The sequence below is a fragment of the Squalius cephalus genome (assembly GCF_949319135.1).
Source record: "Squalius cephalus genome assembly, chromosome: 16".
Lineage (NCBI taxonomy): Eukaryota > Metazoa > Chordata > Actinopteri > Cypriniformes > Leuciscidae > Squalius > Squalius cephalus.
Window position 1 is genome coordinate 18208806 of NC_137137.1, and position 9553 is coordinate 18218358.

The window sequence follows — 9553 nt, forward strand, 5'->3', positions numbered from 1 at the left end:
TGTTCGGCATCTTGTCTATCAGCTTCCAAAGTTTGTAACTCCTCGTCTGTGTATTCTGGCTCAAAACGATATGGTTCTGGATCTTGGTTTGATACCAAATAAAAATCCTCTGACAATTCCTCAAAGTCAGCCATGATCACGAATCACGTTCGCTACTAGCTAGTTAGTCATGTTGGTTTTGTTGACGGAACGGCGCGTCTCGGGTGCTACGCTAATCACTCCGCCCAAGTAGCAGTGCTTCGCCTTCTGAGAAAATAGTTCCCAGTATTTAAACGTTTAAAAAATGCCTGTGTCTCTGACCTTGTTATTTGTACACACTGTGACTATACAAATCACAACATGTAAATAGGAAAATGTTGGCGTTATTTTGTCACTTATTGGGATTAGTATGCTAGCTGTAGCCATTTACCTCCAGTCTTTGTGCTAAGCTAGGCTAGCGGTGGGCGCGTCAAACAGACTTACAGCACGCACGGAGATGAAAAAGGTATGTATGGACTTATCTAACTCTGGGGGATACGGTAAATAAGCTAAAGTCCCAAAAAGTCGAAGTGTTCCTTTAAATAAAAAAATTATAATCAAAAAGCATATCTAATTAATAGGGCTGTCAAACGATTAATCGCGATTAATCGCATCCAAAATAAAAGTTTGTGTTTACATAATATATGTGTGTGTATGGATATAATTATTTTCTATATATAAATACACACACATGCATATATATTTAAGAAAAATGTGTTATTTATATATAAAATATTTATATATAATATAAATTATATATAATATAAATATATATACACAGTATATACATGCAAATATTTCTTAAATATATACATGCATGTGTGTGTATTTATATATAGAAAATAATTATACACCATACACACACATATATTATGTAAAAACAAACTTTTATTTTGGATGCGATTAATCGCGATTAATCGTTTGACAGCCCTACTAATTAATTGAATTAATAAAACAACAATTTATTAATTTAAAAATAAAATTTCTAAGAAAAGTTTAACTTTAAAAGGCATAAAACATTAAATTCATTTATCTTTTGATCATATGAAATTAAACAAACTTGTATTTAAAAATAATAACAACAGTAATATATTTCTGTCACAATTTCAAGTGAACCGTACTTTTATTTTGACGGGTTGCCGTGAAGACCTTTGAGTTTCTGTGCGTTCATGATATGAAGATAGATTTTCTCAAATGAAACGGTAAAATGCTCAAGAAGTGACTCTCAGAGCGGCTCTGGAGATGAAGTTCATGCATTCATGTCCTCATACAGTGAGGCAGCAGAGGCTGAAAACACAGCGAACGTCACACGTGCTTCAGCGTGTGTGTTTGGGAAATGAAACCATTCATTTACACAGAGGCACTCAGAACATGCAGGATTCATATTTAAATAGTCTTTTTTGCAGTTTAATATTCACAGACACTAGTCTATATCGCAATTTGATTTAAGTGTACTGACCTGCTTTTTTATTTATTCATCAAAATTTTTACAAATTCCGTGAAATTCTGCGTTATACAGTAAATTCCGTTTCTATGATTGGATTCCATCCGCGTTTCCCGTATAGCGGAAATCATATGGCCCTAATTAAAACTGCATGATTCATATGGATTTATTTTACGATCCCTTTATGAACACTTTGAACCATGAATAGACTTTCAAAGGAGGGACAGAAATCTCTCAGATTTCATTAAAAATATCTTAATTTGTGTTCAGAATGAAAGTCTTATGGGTTTGAAACAACATGAGGGTGAGTAACTGTTGACAGAATTTTTTTTTGGGGGGGGGGGGGGACTTTCCCTAAATATTCAAGGTCTAAAACAATCAGCACATATCAAAAGCATTTCACTGTTGAATAAAACAAAACCCAACTCTTATAAATATCTGCAGGTGCTGATAGTTGACGTCCACACACTAGCCTATAGAGGGTCACTGACTAGGGATCACCTCCCCACTCCCACTACAGTTAACACAAGCAAACAAGGCAATATCTTAAGCATGACGTTAAGCATAAAGTCACCTGCAGTGCTGTCCACATCACTACTGATCCGTTCCCAGCAGCAACGAGCATTAAAACTAGCAGACCTGAACCCAAACAGGCATTAACAGAGCACACCTTGTTCTCAGCAGTGACTTCAGGAAAACACTCCACCAGCTTGACATCAACGCAAGTCATGCTTTATTCATGACATCAAATGTCACTCAATTTTTATAGACACTTAAAATTTAAGGACCATTCAGCATAAATATATTTTCCAAACCCGTATTACTTATTTTCTTCACGGAACACAAAAGAAGATATTTTGGAAATTGCTTTGAATGTTTTTGTCCATAGATTGAATGTCAATGGGGTTTAAAACTAGAGTTTTAGAACACTAGAACACAATGGTCACTCAGAGGTGTTTAAGATTCCGCTCAACAGCGCTCAAAGCATCACAATTTTAAAATTTCAGTACCGACTTGGTGCCGAAGTAGGTACTTTTTGACTACTCTATTTTGGACCTTTTTATTTTTATTTATTTTGTGTTTCACAGAAAAAAGAAAGTCATACAGTTTTGGAATAACATAATGAATAAATGACGACAACATTTAATTTCTTTTTTTTTTTTTTTTGGTGAATTATACCTTTAAGAATGAGCTATTTGCAATTCATTATTAAACATAATTATCAGAAATTACCATACATCAAAGGTGCTCCTAAACAGGCAATTCTCCGGTTTTCAGCTAATTTTGTTAATGGATCAAGCACATTCAAAGTGTGTGGTTTCAATTTCACAATTTTCCACAAAAGGTCAAAAGGAAAGTATTTGATTGTCAAAAGGAAAATATCTTAAGCTATTCTTTCATAGTTGATGCTTCCACTCCTCCTATGAAATAAATCTGATTTGGTTGTTATTGGCAGTTGAAAGTTATTTTTATAGGAAAAGGAAACTATCTAAAGTGCTTTGGCAGTGTTTCCAGATAACAGCCTGAAATGAAAACGGTTTATCTTGCACCTTCGATCTCCCTCAACAGTTGAACTAGATGGTTTAAGCAAAAGTGACAGCATTGAGTGACAATCTCCAGCAGATGGAATTTTGTCCATACATTCAGCTAGTTTGCTGTAAAATGATGTCTTGGAGAGAATGCCTGAGGACTTATCGTTAGTCGGATAATTACTGGAAACATTTTACCTTCGCCTTTGAAACCCTCTCTGTTTATCCTGCATTATCTCAGGAATGGTTTTGCCCTCTTATATTTTAGCCCAGCATGTCACTGGGGACTTAATGTAAGGCATCTGTTAAAAGCTTCACTATCCTCTTCCTCCATAGATTCCTTCCTTGTGATGTATAGAGGACTGTCTTGTAAAAAAAAAAAAAAAAAAATCCATATGGAAGCTGTAAGTCATGATTTTTATATGAAGTATCCACAAAAAAAACATGAACATTAAAGTTTTAAGGCGGATATGCCAAGTGTGACATTTTTAGAATGAAATTGACAGCTGAAAGATGAAGATGCATCCCTACAAAATCATCATGAGAGTTGAGAAACTGCAAGTAAAAACTAAGATAATCAGCATTTAATGCAATTAATTACAGCACAATAACAGATTCCTATTGTAAATCTAGCTGACAGCCCTTAAACTGATGTCAAGTATCTGACTGATTCGAAATGTGGAAACTTCTCATCTTCTTCAGTGACTTCGAGTTCTGAATGAAATCGCGAGTCTGGTATTCCTCTCAATTGCAAATTTTATGAGACTTAAAGAAGCCTGGGCAGGACGTGATGACAATTTCACAATAATATTCACTCCGCCAACTTTCTGACTCCCCGAGGCAATCACAAAGACATTATGAGGTAGACATTTTTATGGCTGTACAGGACTATCAAAATGTCGAAAGTGGATGTAAGATAGATTAAAATTCATATCACTCATTTTTTTTTTTTTTATCACCAAGTGCCTGAGCAATTTTTGTGGAGCTTCGTCTGTGGGGTAGCCGGCTAAAATAACTGTAAATCGCACCAGCCACATGTGGCTCGAGGGGAAAAAAAAACATGTTAGGCACAGCAGGAAAATAAAACTTAGGAAATAAGGAAAACTCTAGCATACTTTGGCATTCATAATAATTAATGATGGTGAAAGAGAGGCTTTGTATGGGGGGACTGGAACATGCAAAACCAACACTTCAAGTTCAACACTTTATGCATTTCTGTAAGAGGTAAGAATTTAAGATAAGCAATTTGTCTCCAATTAACATGAAGAGTCAACACTTTAGGAATTCCTTAGAAAACCTAAAACAGGAAAATATCCTAGTCCCTAAATGAAAGTGTCTCTCAATGACCGCAGCTGTTTCTCCTACACAAACGCACACATCATCATAGCAAACTATTGCACCCACAAAAACCAGCCCACTTTTCTATACACTCAATGTCAGACGACCAGGTGTGGAATCAATAGCCTGATCTCATTTTTCAACCAAAGCACATGTGCTCCAGCCCCCTATGAGACTATGGAAAATGACTTGAGGTAGGGCTACTGTTACAAGCGTGAACGTGTTGGTGTCAAGGAAGGTCCGTGTTCAAATATTACTCGCAGGTGAGGCAGACAGCTCTGAGTCAGCTCAGAATCAAGCCAGGACTAATAAAAGAAGCAGCTATGGAGACATTTAGCTGCATGTACAGAAATACCAGTCAAAAGTTCCATCCAAAATAAACAGTTTAAAATCAAATTTTCAGCTGCACGGTCGGTTTCATTTAATTGGAAGCTTATGGCGGATGAGAAAACAAAGTATGTCCTGACTGGCAAATTTTTGCTATTCCCCTCCACTTATAATTAGGGCTTTCAATCACATCAATCAATATTGAACTGCGATTAATCTAATTTATTTTTCATTAATGCATTTGTTTTAAGAAAATAAAACAAAATAATAGCCCTTTGTGTAATTATTCAGCAATTTTACAAAATTATGCAACAGCTCGGTTTACTCGTCTCACAAAAAATTAAACAGATTAAGATTTCCAATGCTGCAAAAAGCTAAATAAAACAAAACATTGAATAAAATAAAATTGTATTAATATAATATTTTTTTATATATAAAATTATTATTATTTAATTGGTTGACATTCAATAATCAAATTTCATCATAAAAAAAGTAAAATACTTTATTTTGATTAAATAAAATAATTGTTAGGCATTAATTTATAAATTAATAACCTGTACAGAGTGTTTTTGAATACATGACACATGCTGAAGCTCTGACCACTTTGTAGTAATGACATTTTAAAATTAATTTAAATGTCAAATTGAATAAATGAGTTAAGTTTTTTTATTAAATTAAATTAATTTTAAACATTAACTTTGACAGACCAACTTTGCATATATTATGATGATATAATAAAAAATATATATTGATATTGTTTATTGGTTATAGAATGTCTCTGTGTTGTGCTAATCAACATTAAGAACCAATATAATCATCTTTTCCACAAGTTAAAGTAAATTTCATGGTCAGTTTCTTGCTGTTGCTGACAACAAACCTCTTTTCATGGTGGCAATGTCAGTTATTTCAGAGTGGAAAGGATGAGTAATCTGAGGCCTTGGGGTGAAGAGGTCATCTGAGGTCAACGCAGGCACATCCATCATCAATGGAGACAGGAGAACACTTCAGCCTTGTTCTGACTAATGTTTACCCAGCAGAATCTGTGCGGTGGCCCTGCTTAAGAGGCTGACCTGGTTTTGCATGTTCCTCACCTCTTTCATTCCTATAATGTGTGTAGAATGGCGCAAATTAAAAGTCAATGATTTCATGGAAAAAGTTCCCCTTGAACAATGCACACAGTTCTTGTCAACATCCACTTAACAAAACTTCAATGGAATGAATGCACTTCTTACAGCCTAAATACATGAAAGTTACGCCTACGAACACATCCCCCATGATTCTTGATTCTTGCAGCTGGGATGATGTCACAGATCATTTTCTTGGTCCGGTCCACCTCCACTATAATTAGACTTTCACTTTGCAAGCCCCTTCTATCTTCACAGACACGCACAATCCATGAAAAGATCTGTGCCATAAAAACAGTGAATTAATTATCACTGCCTGACAATCATTTGCATTCACCCCCCCCCCCCAAAAAAAATCTCAACATTTCTTGAACAATAACAGCAGGAACTGTTGCTCTGAGGAACTGTCCATGACCTCAGATCCTCACTTTTTCCATGCCTGGAAAACTTGAGCGAATGGGCATTCATGCATGATCACAGCAGATCAAAGATCCGTCTTTAATCTGAGGTCAATTCAGGATCGAAATGTTGTTGTACATTTCACATCTCACTTGTTTTTCCATAAACTTTTGAACTCCTACAACCTTTTACGGATAATAGGCTATGTCTAAAGTTTACATATAATAATTGAACACGTTCTGCACATATTAATATATACCATTCAAAAGTTTGGGGTTGGTCATTTCTTTTTACGTCTCTTATGATCATCAAGGCTGGATTTATTTGATCAAAATATTCGAAAATAGTATTACAATTTAAAAGAACGTATATTTTAAAAAGTAATTTCTTCCTGTGATGGAAAAGATACATTAAAATAGTTGTGCAGCTTTTGTGGAAACTGTGATACAAAGATTCTTTGATACAAAGAACAGCATTTATTTGAAATATAAATATTTTGTAACATTATAAAAGTCTTTACTGTCACTTTTGAGCAATTTAATTCATTCTGCTGATTAAAATTATAATATCTTTCAAAATATAATAATAAAAAAAATATAATAATTATTTAATACTACGATAGATATCCCAAACCTTTGAGCAGTATATTTAAGTAATCTATCAGAATTATGTAATTTGATCTATATATATATATATATATATATATATATATATATATATATATATATATATATATATATATATATATATAAACACATGATTTAAAATAAGCTAGAATTGAATACGAACAATAAAATAAAAGTGCCTTTAAGACATTATATGTCCAAATCAGGGATTCTTTTTATAAAAGGTTTAGGCTTTTGATACATTTATTACTATTATTATTAAAAAAAATAAAAAATACTGTTGCAAAAGAAAAAAAGAAAAAAAGAAATTCTGAACTTTTTAGTTCACTAACTAAGCATAAGCAGATCAGTGACCATGTGAGCAAAAGATGCTCTTTGGAACATTCATATCATGCTGGATAACACAGATCGTCTCACACAGGCTTTTGACTGCTGAAGAAATACAAAACCTGGCATTACGAGATGGATGACATCAGGATCCTTTTGTTTGTTCACGCTGAACAGGGTACGTTGCATTAGGTATAACAGATTGGAGGCAGCAATCCTCAAGATAAACTATTATCATTCCTGTGTCCTTTGAAACTGCTTTTCAACCCTCTGATTATCTGAAGTTAACACTCTCTGTGCTCTCAAGTCACAACAGAAAGACAGATATCCCTAACTCTTCTCTTTGTGTGATTAAGTGGCTCAAAGGCCAGCAGTGCCTTGTTACCAAATACGTTTAAGAAGAAAGAACAAAGCTAACACTTTATTTTGATGGTCCCCAACAGACATTATACTGAATATAATAACTTTGCAAGTACATGTCAACTTATTCTACAAACCCTAACAGTCTGCTAATCCTCAAATGACAGTTTCTGTAGTTCGACATGACAAATTAATGTTGCCACTTGCCAGACAGCTTGCAACCCATGTTTATTTGCATCTATGAGATGTTTATGTTTGCAAGAAGAGCAAGATCTTTCATGTTGCACATTTCTGATTTATAGTGACAGTCATGGTCCTCTCTAAATTTATGACTTCAGCACTGAGCTATTTTGGTTTGTCTCTCGATTTTCTCGGGAATTAGTTTGGAGCTTTCCACTTTGTTCTGATTTGCTGTTAGAGGACCTCATCCACTTCAGTGATGTAAAATATTTGAGCATATCTAGCAACCCAAACTATTTTAATATACACATCATGAACATTTTACTTTATGCATTAATTATCGTTTTTAATTACACCTAAGTTTGCAAGAAATCAACCTAACGTTTCCTAACAAGCAACAAGCATGTTTTTAATTCAGTTATATCCCGCTGTGCTTCTTGTAAACAATATCTCAAAGAGATTTTCTTTTCAATTGAAAGTTATGTTTATGTACTGTAATTATTTTGATTAGTCAAAAGGATGAAAAACACAATGGGCCTCATTTATGAAACAAACGTATGACAAAAAACTGGGCGTACGGCCACGCAAAACTTGGCATTTCTCAATATAGACCTGAGCTACGATCAAATCTCACGTCAGGTCTCAGTTCGTGTACACAAGTTTTTAACTGTAATCTAACTATAATGAGAGCATTTTGTTCATTTAGATTATTTTCCTTACCGACAACTGAAGCTCAGTCGATTTCAGATTAAAATGTCAGCATACGAATATTTCATGAATCACACGTGAACACTGTCCTAAGATGATTTCTGCACTCGGATCTGTGCTCGTTTCTAAATGAGGCCCAATGAAACTAAATTTGAAGAGGCCCCGGGTCCCAAGAAAGAGCTTTTATTCAGAGTTAGAGATATTTTAGAACATCAAGTTAAACTAAATGAAAATGAGTAATGTTGCCTTGGAAACTAACTAAAATAAACTGAAGACCTAAGTATTCTGCTTCACAGAAAAAAAAAGACAAGTGGTCTCTCATCTAGAAAATATCTCAACAATGTCTCAAACTGAGCTCAAACTCAAACATTTCTTATCAAGACCAGATTATCAGACCAAATTATAAAACTGATACTTAATAAAACATAGTTGCAGCTTAAGCTAGAAAGAGCAACCTCTGTGCAATAAACATTTCCTCTGAGTGTAAATAACAATTAGTTAACGTGGAAAGCTATGAGCTAATGTTCACAAAGATAACATCTAACAACATATGAAAATAAACACATCTGGAAGGGAAATGATACCATGTATATAATGGGATTATTTGCAGTGGGTGGATTTGATTTAGAGACTGATTACAACCCCATTTATAGCTTTCACCTGTGTCTGTCACATAGTTATTTCTCCATTGGAACCACTGTTCGGCAACAGATGCTAATCTGATGTTTTCTTTATGAAGTGAGAGACACAGTCTGGGAACTATTCATTTGAGATCACTTTGTATTTTCCTTTCCTCACCTGAAGGGAAATCGCTAACAACCTGTGTTTTCGCTAACAACTTCAGCAGAGATTGTTATGGGATATTTATCTAGTGATAATCTTCCCTTGATTGGACTCTCATGGCCAAATTTTGTTATTGAGAAGCATTGATTGGTCATATAGAAAACAACTTTTGCTAAAATTGATGCACCTGTTTTGGATTAGCATTGGAAAGAGAAGCAGTCCACAGTTACACACTGGTTTTGAATGAAATCCAAGCACATAGTCCTTTTCAAAGAATGACAGATTAGAGAGCTCTATGTACAAACCACAGCGCTGCCTCACATTGTGAATGAGACAAAACGTACCCAAAATCATCAACACATGGATGCAGTTTTTCCCACCGCTAACATG

At 34.4% G+C, this 9553-nt stretch overlaps 1 protein-coding gene across 1 annotated transcript in view; it reads right to left on the reverse strand.

The window, feature by feature from the left end:
* ralgps1 (Ral GEF with PH domain and SH3 binding motif 1) overlaps window positions 1-9553 on the reverse strand; it is a 114570-nt gene that overhangs the window by 39226 nt on the left and 65791 nt on the right. The window lies entirely within an intron of this gene.